Source organism: Biomphalaria glabrata, chromosome 8 (genome assembly GCF_947242115.1).
Source record: "Biomphalaria glabrata chromosome 8, xgBioGlab47.1, whole genome shotgun sequence".
NCBI lineage: Eukaryota > Metazoa > Mollusca > Gastropoda > Planorbidae > Biomphalaria > Biomphalaria glabrata.
This window is the reverse complement of record NC_074718.1, coordinates 46,948,938-46,963,832: the sequence shown is the minus strand read 5'-3', so window position 1 is coordinate 46,963,832 and position 14,895 is coordinate 46,948,938. Positions and strand designations below refer to the sequence as shown.

Here is a 14,895-nt window from a genome sequence, read left to right as displayed (position 1 = left end):
TATGCGAGTGGGATATAAGGCAAAGGGTGTCCCCGTCAGACTTGGCGAGTCAAAGCTTGAAGAGCTGGACAAGTTCACGTATCTTGGCAGCATCATAACAAATGATGGAGATGCTTACCATGATGTAGCATGCCGAATAGGAAAGGCAGGGAGCATTTTCCAAAGGCTGCAGCCTATTTGGACTAGCCAAGCCATTGGACTCGAGACAAAAATACACCTTCTCAACACAATCGTCATTCCAACTGCTACATATGCATGTGAGACGTGGAAGTCATCTGTCAAAATTGAGAAAAGACTAAATGTGGCTCAACAGAGATGGCTGAGACGGATTTTGGGAGTCAGTTACACAGACCGGATCTCAAACAAGGAAATCCTTTGCCGAACTGGGAGTCGAACACTTAGTGAGGTTGTGACTGAGCGTCGCATGAGGTTTGCGGGACATGTTCTACGTCAAAATGAATTACGCACACCAAGAGTTGCGATAACATGGAAGCCAAAACGAGGAAAGCGCAAACAGGGACGTCCTCGTATTACCTGGCGACACACCTTCATGGAGGACCTCAGAACAGTGGACACCAGATGGGAAGAGGCTTCAGACATTGCCAGTGACAGATCATTATGGAGACAGCTTGCCGCCCAATGCGCCGAACGGCGCGGGAGGACCTAAGTCTAAGTAAGTCTAAGTCTAAGCTCAAGCCAACATATGTGAAACACAAACATACATATGCAATAAATAATATATCACATTTATTATTGTGCATAGTGTGAGCTATGAAACTACGGATGGCTGCCTGGTCGTGGGATATTGTCTAGTGATATGTGGTCTGGAAAATCCCGGGTTCAAACCTTTCCTGACATCCCGTGGGAGTTTTGTTAATCCTCAATATAAAAATTAGGAAAGGTAAGATTTTTAACTGGAACCATGATACACCTTCTTTTATGCAAAGACCGGAGGCCAAGCCGGGACACTCCATATTTCTATTATACCAGCCTTTAAATACAATAAGTTATGTAGTCATGAATGCATCAATTCAAGTCTCTATACAGTATCCTGTTCACCAAGGCTAACGAGCCCCATCTGCCTGAAGCTTACTAGTTTGTGCGGTCTATAATAATATTATCAGAGAGTCGACTTCTGTGTCATCTCCATCAAGTTGAATATAAATAGATATAAATATTTATTTATTATACTGTAGTAAATCCAGTGGCGGACTGAAAGGGTTAATGTGTGTGCGGCCTACTGATACACACGACTCAGGTCAATCACACAGGTCAACGGGTGTCGATAGACAAGGGACAGTACTGCTACAAGTACAATAAATATCTATACTTTAAATGACCAGTACTCATTGCGCTATACATTTAGTATCACATCCATAATTCTTGCACAGTTGATTTTCTACAGTTGAGGGCATGGTATGATACCCCACTAAGAACCAAACCAACTTCCACCGGACTCAAATATATGAGCCACACATGAATTAGACTGGTTGTTAGAGTGATTGTCAAAGGCTATTTGAGATATATGCCATTAGGAAGCAGATATAGGTAGTGGATTGCTTATATCCATTACCACTTCCAACAATTACAACTTTGCGGACCTTGAGAATAATTTATTGCTTAACTATGCAATGTGATTCTGACTGAATGAGAGTGGATTTGAATGCCTGGATCATATAATTTCAACTGTATAGAAACATAGTCTCATATTATTTTCTTTCATGTGTCAGAGTAGCTCAATGTATACAAATTGTATTTTATTATGACTAAATAGAAATTTTTATAAAGAATTTTTTACTTCATTTTTATAGTGGTAAAAAATATAATTATCTTAAAGTAGTTCAAGACTTTATTTTTGTGATATGAACACAAGATGTTCTAGATAGTGATCAACACTAACATTGTGTGAGCCTACAAACGAACAAACACAAAGTAATAACTAGAGAACCATTTGTAATGGACATTGTTTTTATTGTTAAATGCTTTACAACTTATCTGTAAGCAAAATTAATCAGAAATTTGACATAAGAGTGCTGCACCTTTGGCTATCCAGTAATCTTGTGTGTTGCTTGAAGGAAGGTGGACAGTTACAACAAAGTTAGTAGAATGTCCTGCCAAAGAAACAAGGAAAGCAAAGTCAAAACAGTGGAGTACAAATATTTGGATGGCTGCCTGGTCGTTCGGATTTATCGATGGTCGAGGGTTCAAATCCTGCCCGCTCCCATTCCCAATCCTCCTGCAGGAGGTTTGGACTAGGAAGTAATTATCTTCAACTCTGAAAACATTTTGCATGTCATTATTTTATTATAATCTAGATGAATATAATGAATACTTTTGACAATGGTAATAATTTGACAGCACAGTATGCACTTTGAATAGTCATCAACCTAGTCCCGATTTCAAAGCCTGCCAGCTGGCCGTCATGCAGGAGGAATGAGCTAAGAGGTAATAATCTTCATTTCTAAAGGAACATCCAAAATGTATAAAACAAAGAGTCAGCATGCAATAATTTGTCCAGTTGGGGAGCACTGTAACAATATATGCTAATATAGATGATTAAACAAACTTGTGTTACACATACTAGTGCAGCATTTGGTAGACTTCAAGAACAAGGAGGACCAAGGCGAGGACTCAGCATCAACAAAGCTGAAAGTCCACAGTTCTTCCCTCACTTTTATAAGCCATGGTCTCTGTAGTCTTGACACATTCAATAGCTGAACTCTTTTTTGATCTGTGCCGCCTAAGAAAAATTTCACATGTAATAGTAAGATCCTTTACATCTCAAATAAACAGTGTCCATACTTTAAAAAAAAAAGTCCAAACTCTGCTGGGCTGGGTATGTAGTAGGCATGACTTTAGTCCATTTCCTAAATGAATTTTTGAATGAATAGCTGTGCAAATGAGGATGTTCTCAACACAGAAATGATTGAGAAATTCAGGAATCCTCTTCTTATTCACAGAAAGACTAATTGTACTAGCTACAGAAACTATTGAACACAAAAATCTATCTTGATATTTAACCAATCTTGTTATGAACAGAAAAAAATGTTGTATATTGTTATGACATGATTAGGATTTAGTTATTTGTTTCGGGAATAAGGGGAAAGTTTTACTTAGTGACAAATCTTTAAAAAACAAGAACGCTCCAAGTGACGCTAAAAAGAAGACGCTTCGTGTAGAGCAGTAACATAGATATACAGATTTACGGACATAGCTGACATCGGACAATTCCCTTCTTGATTATTAAATATATTTGTAGAACAACATCAGCGTCGACTACATATTTTGATTGTTTCTGCCTTTCGCCGGTGTTACTGAAGTAGTTTGAGTTCAGTGTTACTTCCAGGCAGACGTAGATCTACACTAGTTATATTTCAAAGAATCAACACCGTGCGGAAGCCTTAACAATATCTATATACAGAGTAAATCAGTGAGAGATATACAAAGAAGAAACAAGTGAGAGCTAGATCTTAAAGTAGGTCTTGGAGAAAATAAACCTGTGAGAGCTGTAGCAAGATTTAACCAGACATGCCCATGAAAGCTATGGTAGGAGTTAACAAAAGATAGAAAGTGTTTTGTGAGAACATTGATTCCAGCTGTAAAGAAATTTGTTAACTTGTTACCTGTAGTGGAAAGTGTGCCAGCTCTTGCAGCTGTTTTGTAGAGTGGCGCTGGATAGAGAGATAAATCTGGTTCATAGTCTAGGTGAGGATCCATGTGCATTACAGGCAAACTGGATATCATTTAGAAACAAAGAATTAAATGACTCGATTTGTATAGAAATAATGAAAGCAGTAATTTCTTTTTTTCTGATTTGTTCCCCTCAATATGACTATCAAAACAGAAAGTTGTTTCTTTTTTTATATATTACGGTCAATTGATGGAGGTCATAAATAGTCCTACATGTTTCAAACTGCTTAGTTCTTTTTACACTTTTATAAGGTTAGCTTGAGGCCAGTTTCTTATGAAGAAAAGCACAGATCTGAACAACATTTTTTAGAACTATTCTACTTGGGTCTGTGTCGCTGGTTCAGATTTTCATCTTCCAGGGAATGCATTTCTAAATTACATTGTCCTATGTAGTTGAGTTAATTTTATTTTTTTTTCTTCAGGCTGAATTTTTTGTAGTGTGTATAAGAGTCATGTTCACATAAATTGTGACGAGACTAGGACACTCTTGGTTTCATTTCTGTCATCACTTTCTCTAAGTCTAACAATATTTGTTTGCATTATTTTGGATCTTCCATTTTGTCAGTCATTTTTTTTATATTTGAAACATGTTTTCAAACTTGCTTTTTGAACTTCAACGAGCACTGAGAGATGACTTCAGTTCAGTCAGTAAAGACAGACAAATTCTATTCAGTCAGTAGAAGACAGATGGCTTCTATTCAGTCAGTAGAAGACAGATGGCTTCTATTCAGTCAGTAGAAGACAGATGACTTCTATTCAGTCAGTAAAAGTTAGATGGCTTTATTCAGTCAGTAGAAAACAGATGACTTCTATTCAGTCAGTAGAAGTTAGATGGCTTCTATTCAGTCAGTAGAAGTAGTCAGTAGAAGTATATGGCTCCTTTTGTCTCGAAAGGCAATGGATGCGCCCAAGTGAGTCACTGGTTTTGGCTTAATCTTGAGACGGGGCAGAATCTGGTGTGGCTAATCAAGCCAATTCTAGAACGGCAGACTTTGCCACAATTCGTACATGTGTATGCCTCTGATTTAGGGCTAGCAGACAGGGCAGCTTTCTTTTTTTCCCTCTTGATTAAAGCCGCTTCAATTCTTTTGTTCTCAGCAAGGGTTGTCCCAGCACGCACAGTCTGTCTCCATGCACTCCGGTCTTTGGCTATGTTTTCCCACATACTTTCACTGATGCCTGAGGCTCTCATGTCTCGCTTGCAGACATCTCTATATGTTAGTCTTGGGCGGCCCTTGGGTCTGACTCCTTCCACAAGCTCAGCATATAAGATATCTTTCGGGATTCTACCATCTGGCATTCGGGTGACATGTCCGAGCCAGCGTAATCTTCTTTGTGTCAGGAGAGCATACATGCTGTTCATATTGGCCAATCTCAAAACTTCCTGATTGGAGACATGGTCCCTCCAAGAGATGCCCATTATGCGTCTCAGGCAGCGCAAGTGGAAACTATTCAATCTGTGCTCTTGGTACATGTATGTTGACCAGCTTTCACTGCCATAAAGGAGAGTGCTCACAACACAGGCGTTGTAGACTAGGATTTTGGTCGCTGTGGTCAATTTACCATTTTCCCAGACGCGCTTGGAGAGTTTTGCCAATGCTGTGGTAGCTTTTCCTATCCTTTTTGTCAGCTCGATGTCTAAGTCTAGGTTACTGACAATTGTTGAACCCAAGTAGGTAAATTCCTGCACCACTGAAAGGGTGTGGTTCCCAATTTGTATTATAGGTATTTCTGCGACGTCTTGTGCCAGGATTTCGGTCTTGGAGAGACTTATAGTAAGGCTAAACTCTTGACAAGCAGCTGCTAAGGCGTTCACTAGCTTCTGTAGACCTCCTTATGAGTGAGATACGAGTGCCGCGTCATCTGCAAACAGCAGCTCCCTTATCAAGATACGACGCCTTTTCGTTTTGGCTTTAAGACGTGCCAGGTTAAAGAGCCTTCCATCGGATCTGCTATGGATGTATATTCCGTCTTCCAGGGATTTAAAAGCACTGGATAGTACGACTGAGAAGAAGATGCCAAATAGTGTAGGGGCCAGTACACATCCTTGTTTTACACCGCTCTTAATGGAGAATGGCCTGGAGGAAGAACTTTCAAACTGAACGGTACCCTGCATATTTTCGTGAAAAGCTGACACTAGTTTTCTTAACTTATTTGGGCAGCCGATTTTCTCTAGTACAGCAAACAGACCGCTTCTGCTAACAAGGTCAAAGGCCTTGGTCAAATCAATAAAAGCTATGAAGAGGGGCTGCTTTTGTTCTCTGCTCTTCTCCTGTAGCTGCCGCAGAGAGAAAATCATATCTGTTGTAGATCTACCTGCCCTAAAGCCACACTGCGACTCTGGATAAACACGATCTGCCAGGATCTGTAATCGCTTTAGTAATACTCTAGCAAAAGCCTTTCCGACTATGCTAAGCAGTGAGATGCCTCTGTAATTGTTACAATCAGAGCGGTCGCCTTTATTTTTATAAATTGTAACAATGTTGGAGTCTTTCAATTCTTGGGGGACCATTCCTTGTTCCCAGCACAAGCTTAGCAGTTCATGGAGTGGTTTGATTAGGGCATGTTTTCCAGCCTGAATTACTTCAGCAGGAATGCCATCTCCTCCGGGTGTTTTCCCATGTGCAAGCATGTCAATGGCAATGCTCAGCTCCTTTACTGAGGGCGTTTCGTCTAATTCCGTCAAAACTGGAAGTGATGGGAAGTTGGAAACAGCATTTGGTGAGATGGCGTTTTCAATCTGGTAGAGTTCTGCATAGTGTTCTACCCATCGTTCCATTTGCAGCGCACGATCGCTGATGATTGAGCCATCTTTTGACTTGAGCGGAGCACACTTGCTGGTGTGAGGTCCAAAGGCTTTTCTCATGCCCTCATATAGTCCTCTTATGTTACCACAGTCGGCACAAGATTGAATATCTTCGCATAGCTCCTGCCAGTATTTGTTAGCACATTGTCTCGCTACTCTTTGGGCATTGTTACGTGCAGCTCTGAGCCTTTTTAAGTTGCTTGGGGTGGGATCCTTCTTGTAGATTAGCATGGCTGCTCTCTTGTTCGTAGTGGCAGTTTCCATTTCTGGTAGACTAGCTTCAAACCAGTCTTCGCTTTTCTTGGTTTTGTTTCCAAAGACCAGTGATGATGTTTGGTAGATTGTATCACGCATAAACGTCCAGCTTTTTTCTACCTCAGTCACAGAGAAGTTTTTAAAAGCTTCCTCTAATTTGTTCTCAAATTCGGTGCAAAGATCAGGATTTTTTGTGCTAGTAGTATTCAGGCGTGATTTTCTTTTTCCCTGTGAAGTGTGGATCTTAGTTGGCAGCAGTCTTGTCCGGCAGGACACTAAAGTATGATCAGTATCACAATCCGCGCTTTGGTAGCTACGTGTCAGCAGTATATTTCCAATGTCCTTTTTTCGTGTCAGTATCATATCCAGCTGGTGCCAGTGCCCAGACCTAGGGTGCCTCCATGAGACACAGTGCTGTGGCTTTGTTCTGAAGTATGTGTTGGTAATGCAGAGCTTATGGTATGTGCAGAATTCAAGCAGTCTTTGTCCGTTCTCATTCATCTTTCCGATTCCAAAAAGCCCAAGACAGTCTGGCCAGGTAGTGTGATCTGATCCTACTCTGGCATTGAAGTCACCTAGAAGGATCATATGTTCTTTTTGAGGAATGTTTGCAATGGCTTCTTTGAGGTCTTCATAGAACTTGTCTTTGTCCTCCTGAAGCGAGCATAGTGTGGGGGCATAGGCACTAATTAGAGTGACTTTTCCAGATGCTGTCATCATACTTATGCTTAGTAGCCGTTCCGAGCCACCAACTGGAGGGACTATCATGGGAAGAAGACTGTTCTTGACAGCAAAGCCCACACCATGTATTCGAGTCTCATCCTGTGCCTGTGTAGAAGTAAGATGACTTCTATTCAGTTAATAGAAGACAGATGGCTTCTATTCAGTGAGTAGAAGTTAGATGGCTTCTATTCAGTCAGTAGAAGTAAGATGACTTCAGTCAGTAGAAAACAGATGACTTTTATTCAGTCAGTAGAAGACAGATGGCTTCTATTCAGTCATTAGAAGTTAGATGGCTTCTATTCAGTCAGTAGAAGTAAGTTGACTTCTATTCTGTCAGTAGAAGACAGATGGCTTCTATTCAGTCAGTAGAAGTTAGATGGCTTCTATTCAGTCAGTAGAAGACAGATGGCTTCTACTCAGTCAATAGAAGACAGACTTGTGTTTGCTGAGTGCCTGAAGGCAACCCATTGTCTCCTCCTGATCCACAAAAGGAATTGGACTATAATTCAAGAAGCTTGCTATAAAGCAAGAAACTTGTGCTTTACAAACAGAAAGAAATAACCCTAACCAAATTAAAAATCTATTGAAATTGAGTAAGTCATATAATTTACACAACAATGATTTTGTTAGAAAAAACATAATGAATGGAAAGTTGATCCATACATGTGTCAGGCTGTATTTTAAAGCCTTGCCTTATCTGTCCTGGCCCCCTGACACAGTTAATCAATTATGTCAAACAAGAAACACCACTACAACAATTCATATATATTGACTTGATGAATGTTTAATCTTAGATACATTGAATGAAGAGTGAGGACTAGAAACTCAAAATACCTAAATAAATGAAAAGCTACCAGTATCTTGGAATTCCCATATTGACTTAATAAAGAAATCAAACAAAAAAGACTATAGTTTATCATAAATGTTTGCAGCTCTCCAGTGGCAATGGATTTTTCTAGTTTTCCTCCATCTGGCCATTCGATGAGTATTCCAGCTCCTCCATTTGTGGTGGCTTTATGGGATGAGCCGTCCCTGTAAACTCTGATCCACTGATTGCTAGGATAATTGGTTTGTAGAAAACAATTCACTATTTCCTTGACCTCTGTTGGTCTGTAGTCAGATTTTCTTTTTATGTTTTCAATATGGTCCCTTATAGTAGGAAGAGGGCTTTCGTCCCAGGGTGGAGATTCATTATAGTGTATCGAGGATTCCAGAGTAATTTTTTCAAGTTGTTGAATGCATTGAAAGCCTAGAAAATTGAATGGAGCTACCAACTTGCTTTTACAAGAAATGGCCAGTTAAGAATTTTTGATTTCACTACATGAGATATTGAGGGCGTGGTGGCTGAGTGGTTAAGTGCTTGGCTTAGTGATTTTTAGGACGCCCCTGAGTCCACCAAATTCTAATTTTAATTTAATTCAAATTTTAATTCTAATCCAAATTCTGACTTTAGTTGGGGAAAGAAAAGGCGGTAGGTCATTGTGCTGGCCACATGATACCCTGCTCGTTAACCTTGGCTAGCAAAATAGATGACCTTGACATCATCTGCCATAAAGATTGCAAACTCTGAAAGGGGAACTTATTCTGTGTCAATATCATATCATAAGCAATCTTCTTGTAATTTGCCTCATGAACTATTCGTTAAATAAATCTAGGCTTCAGATTTCGTTTACATTAAACCTTTTATAATATCAGTAAGGTCTTTGTATACAATACTATAAAACATACTCATTAATTATTATATATTTAAATCTTATTAACATGTACCTTGATTATTATAAGCAGTTTATTGAATCTTTCAGTTTCTTGCATCAATACTATGGTTAAAGAGTTTATGCGACCTTTGGCGTCAAGCTAGTGGATAAAGAAACAATATTTTGCAATCAATTTGTCAATTACTACTAAGCATATCTAATATTATTGAAAAAACAACAACATGGTTTTTGATATTTTAAAAAATATTGTATGCACTATTATGTTGTTTTTCTTTAAATAAGAAGCTTTTAATAATGTAGTAGTTTTCACATTCAGCATTCTATTATGTTAGGTATTATTGCATGCTAAGAGAGCAATCTATTATGTTAGGTATTATTGCATGCTAAGAGAGCAATCTATTGTTAGGTATTATTGCATGCCAAGAGAGCAATCTATTATGTTAGGTATTGCATGATAAAAAACTAAGACACTGCTATATAAAGCTAGACACTAAAGCATCACAAGAACTAAAAGACTATCATGTAATACTAGGAACTATGGAATGATAGGATCACTAACAATATTTGAAACAGAAAGGCTTACTAAGAATTAAAAGGATGGCCCAGGATAAAGGAATATGGAAATCCATTGCTGGTGGCCCATACTTCAATAGGGGTGATGGACTCTAAGTAAAGTAAGTACTAAGAATTAAAAACTACCATTTTTACTTGGAACTAATAATATTAGTACGTACTGTAAACATATTGGGATTCGCTCTTTCAATATCCAGTTTGTCAATCAATTGATCCAGGACAGCCTCAGCAAGTTCATAAGTAATATCATCATTAGACATCCCACCATCAGCTGCTACGATTCTCGGTTGAACATCAAGTATTGTAGCTAGATAAAAATTTGTTTTACTCCTTTAGTTCTGCATGAACAAAAATTTTTGTTTTAAATTCCAAACATCTCACCCTTTTTTTTTTGTTGATTTATTTGAATAAGAAGAATCAATTGATTTATTAGTGCTGCTAACAAAACAGTAGGCTCAAGGTAATAGGTGAACAAAACAGATATATAAAGTAAGAGTTTCTAACTGGTTTGAATGTTCTTCTTGAACATAATCAAATGTGGTTCTCCTGAGATCAACAAAAAGAAAGTTCTAAACGACCCACAATCTGAATCTTTTTAGAGAGAAAAGTGGCAAAGGAGTCTGTCCATAGAGCATAAGATCAAAACAAAACCAGTGTAAGTGTATATAGCAGTCAATTGCGACTGTTACCAAAACAAACACAGACTTACCAAGTAAAGCATTGGTTTCATTCAACTGAAAGGCTATGTTTGCATTCTCATGGAGCCCAAACATTTCTGGCTCATCTATAAGTGGTAGAGATTCAATGTAAGCCTTGACAGTAGCCAATGTCTTGACAAGAGGTGGATAGTAAATACCTTCAAAAATAGATTAAATTTAAACAATTACCTTCCATGGCCCATTGTATTTAATACAAAACAACATAACTTTTTTTTCTCAAAGACATTATTTCTTATGAGGCTGATGACTTTTGGTAAGCAATTACTTTGCTTTTAATTACTAATGAATAATACATTTTAAACAAAAGAACAATTCCCTCTCCCCCATACCTGAAATAAATCAAGGTTAAGGGCATGTATAAATCTAGTCAGAATATATAAAATTCTAATTAGATGATACAGATGCAGACATGGCAATATTAAAAAAAAGGGTAGCCTAGACTAGAATACTGGATCTAGATATTAATACAAGTAATAAAAGTTTCAAAGATGTAAAATGTTCTTGAAAAAGTTCATGTATTTATTGAACTTGTTGATGAATACATGCAGGAATATTTGCTGATGTATGTGTATTCAATATATAGATTATCTGGACCTCCTGACCAAATTTAATTGTAAGAAATTTATATTTTGAAAAATTATAATGGTCAAACCAGAGTTTTCAAGTGCGGCCAATTAGCTAGTTATACTTAAACTGTAAATTTCTAAGAAAATTGTTAGAGCAGTTTTCAAAATCTGTGTCCATCCAAGTTTTTTTTTTTTTTTACCCTTTTGCCAGCTGATAAGAGGAATAGTAAAATAAACAATGTATCACGAGCTAAAAAGTTCCTCAACCTGACAGACCAAAACAGTCTTAATCAAATCTACTTTCACTATGTTAAATCTTTGCTCAAGTTGCATAGGATTCTGAAGTCAGATTAGAATGGATTTATTCTAATTTGTTATATCAATTTTGATTAGGCTCATACTTCAATTCTGTAACTGGTTATAATTTATGTATGTTTTTTTGTTTGCCTATTTTGAAAAGGATTTTTGCTTTGATCACTTCATGCAACTATTTTAAAGTGCATGTTACACCCCTCTCTATGACATGCATCTTAATAGCAATACAAACTTTTTGATCAGTTGTCAACGCTTCTAAACCCTGCAGCTTCTCTACAATCAATAGAGATCTAAATAATGTTGATGTGCCATAAGCTATTGACTATACCAGCATCTTAATCTTTTACAAATTATTAGTAGAACATTATACAAACTTACTGATGAGAAATCAATTTTGAATATTTGTATTTTACATCAAAATATGTTGATCAGTGTTAAGGACAATGTGTGTATGTGTGTGTACTGAATGAAGTAATACTTGTACGAAGACGAAGATGCTACTTTCAAAGGTTAGATCACAGATATGGTGTATAAAAAGAAAAAAAGGAAACATACTCAATTTTTTTTAGTTCTAGTTTGAAACCTACTAATAAACATCAACATCTGCCGCAAATAAATTAAAAGGACTTCCCTTATAATGTACTTTATATTGAATATACATTACAATTACCTGATTCTGAGTATTTATATTTTGGTTTTAAGGTTTCAGGTCTGAAAAAAAACTTTAAAATTGTCCTTAGACATCTTTGATCTTGGGCATCTGTGACTCGACCACCATAGGTAATCTGTGGTGATAAAAGAAGTTTTTAATCATTCAACTAATTGTGTATTATACTGTACAAAAAAATAATCATTCATAAATGTTAACCTAAAATTTGGAAATTAATGAATATAGATAAATATATGAAGTCTTTTATGGATGTATGTAGTTTGAAAATTGTAGTGGTATTTTATTTAAAAATGTTAAAATTTGTTTGCGCAATTGCATTTTAAGAAATGCAATAATAATTAAATGTGGGCCATCTTTGGTCTTATGACAAAATGATACTTTTCTTTCTTGACTCAATTTAGTTAAGGCATCATTAGAAAGATGTGCCCACTTCTGCTACTCCTTTGATCCAGCCTGATATTGCATGTCTAGCTGCTGAGCTAAATCCATATAGAAAGTCTATAACCATTTTTGATATAATGTGCACTGTTTTGTCATTTTCGCTCCACATGAAGCTGCTTAAAACGGATAAGAACCTAGGTGGGCATCCAAGTCTGGTCAATTACAAAATTATTAATTAAGTTGTCTCAAACTATTACAATGATTTCCTTTAAAATTTTTCTTTATAATTACACGTTTATAACAAAGCCATGAAAAGTCAAGAGATAAATATTTTTGGCTTAGTGTTTTAGAAAGAAACTAAAATATTTATATCTCATGCTGCGCAAATGACAATACACACAATACTCTACCTCTCCTGTTATATAGATCAGTGTCTCCCAAGGGATGTAACCATCTTTACAAAACATTTCCATGTTGAGCAATGCACACTCTCTGTCACTATCACTAAAAGCGTACTAAAATAAAAATAGATACGACTTATTTATAAGAAAAACTGTATACATACATTTTTTTTTCTAAAAAGATAATATTTTGAAATGAATTACTTTAGGAAAGTGAAGAAATGATCATCCAGAGAGGATTAGTGACATTTATAAACCCTATATAAAGAGAGAGAGAGAGAGTTGCAGAGTCAAGACAGTCTAGCACAGTGGAGTCCAGTACAAGATCAGTACAGTACAACAGTTATTCAATTAGAAATTTTGTGTCGCCAATAGTACACTATTTGGCATGTAATACATTAGACTCAATAAAGTATCACCCTATTTGGAATCTGAGTTGCCACATTCTCCCAATTGGTGGTAGCTGTTTTGATTTCAATCAAGAAACAAAGGAGAGAGACACAACAATATCATTATTGTTAACTGTGTTAGGTTCATTATGATTTATTAGTTGTTTAATTAACAGGTCCATATTGCTGCATGTTTTGATGCTGAAACTTTTCTTTTTTAAAAAATAAAAGAAATATTTATACTTTATATGTGTGTTTATTATATTTTTGTGTGTGTTGAGCATTGTCTTTTTTTTTTTATATTCATGAGCCACCAATTTATTTTAGAGCTTTTTTGCATTGCCAGGATGGTCTGTACTGAACAAAAACACATTTTTCTTCCCTAATTGCATTTTCTATTTTAAATTGAACAAATCTAGTCTACCATTTATCACAGTAGCTACTCCCATAATACAGCCTCTCAAACATTGATTATCTCTTTCTCTTTTTTTTTCTACACAGCACAGGGAATACATTTTTCTTATACCTTACATAACTTCCTTTGCCAGTTGATTAATGTCTGACAGGAATCTTTTATCCAAATAAGATTTAATAACAATATTATATAAGTAATCAACCCGCTTCAATTACTTCTGACTCTATACATGTATAGTCTTTCACAATTGTTATAAGGAAAGGTAAAAAAATGTATTTTCAATATACCAGGTAGATGAATTTTCTCGAAAAAAAAAAAAGGTTGTTAGACAATTATAAATGTTTAACAAAATTTTTTCCTAGTAACTAGAGAAAAGTTTTTAGTTTCGAATATCCAGCACTAAATGAAATTTAATAATCTTAACACAGTCAGATGCCCCATGCCTAATTAGCATTAATTAAGGCCAACTCTAGTCAATTTATTACTTTATATCAGCTTCATGTCATAATTTAATGGGACAAGCCTTAATAAACAAGTTGATTCTTTTGGAATAAAAACAAACATTAAGTTCTAATAATAACAATAGAAACACTGAAAAAACAACAACACAATTCTTAAGCTTTTTCTTTAGGGCCTCACTGTTGTTTTTTTTCCATCTATTTTTTAACATAAATAACTTTTTATTTTTTTTAAATAACTTCATGACACATGTTGCTGAGATTGCTTATCTATTCCTTTTCATTGTTCAGATTGTAAGGTTTTCTTTGCTGGAGGTGGTAATGGCAATAATATGAATAAAGAGAGGACAAAAGCAATTAAGAAAACTACATGACAAATGTAGAGAGTATAGATTCCCTATTCATCATGAATTGCCAGGTTTCTTTTATCCACTTAGTTTGCAATCTTAGATACCCTACCCTGATTAAGTGTTGCCTGAAAAAGTATTTTGAGCACTGGTGCTAGCTCGTGGCTTAGTTCTTTAAATGAAGCTAATATGAGTTTTCTCTGCCTCAACTCTTCTCTTCTGACCCACACATAAGTTAGCTCTGCAAAGATCTCTATCTGCAGCTGGGCAGATTAGACCAGATCTGACCATATTTGACAACAGAGTCAACAAAAAAAGTTAGCTGTGATATTCATACTCTCCTGCCTTGACTACTGCAATCCTCATGATAGCAGGTAGGTATACAGGACAACACCATCATTCAGCTAGAGCAGGGGTTCTCAACCTGTGGGTCGCGACCCCCTTGGGGGTCGATTGACAATTTGCCAGGGGT

The 14,895-nt window shown here is 36.5% G+C and overlaps 1 pseudogene; it reads right to left on the bottom strand.

Moving 5' to 3' along the window:
* Positions 1–1,950: 1,950 nt before the first annotated feature.
* Positions 1,951–14,895, bottom strand: part of LOC106061596 (dynein axonemal heavy chain 6-like) — an 84,619-nt pseudogene continuing 71,674 nt past the window's right edge.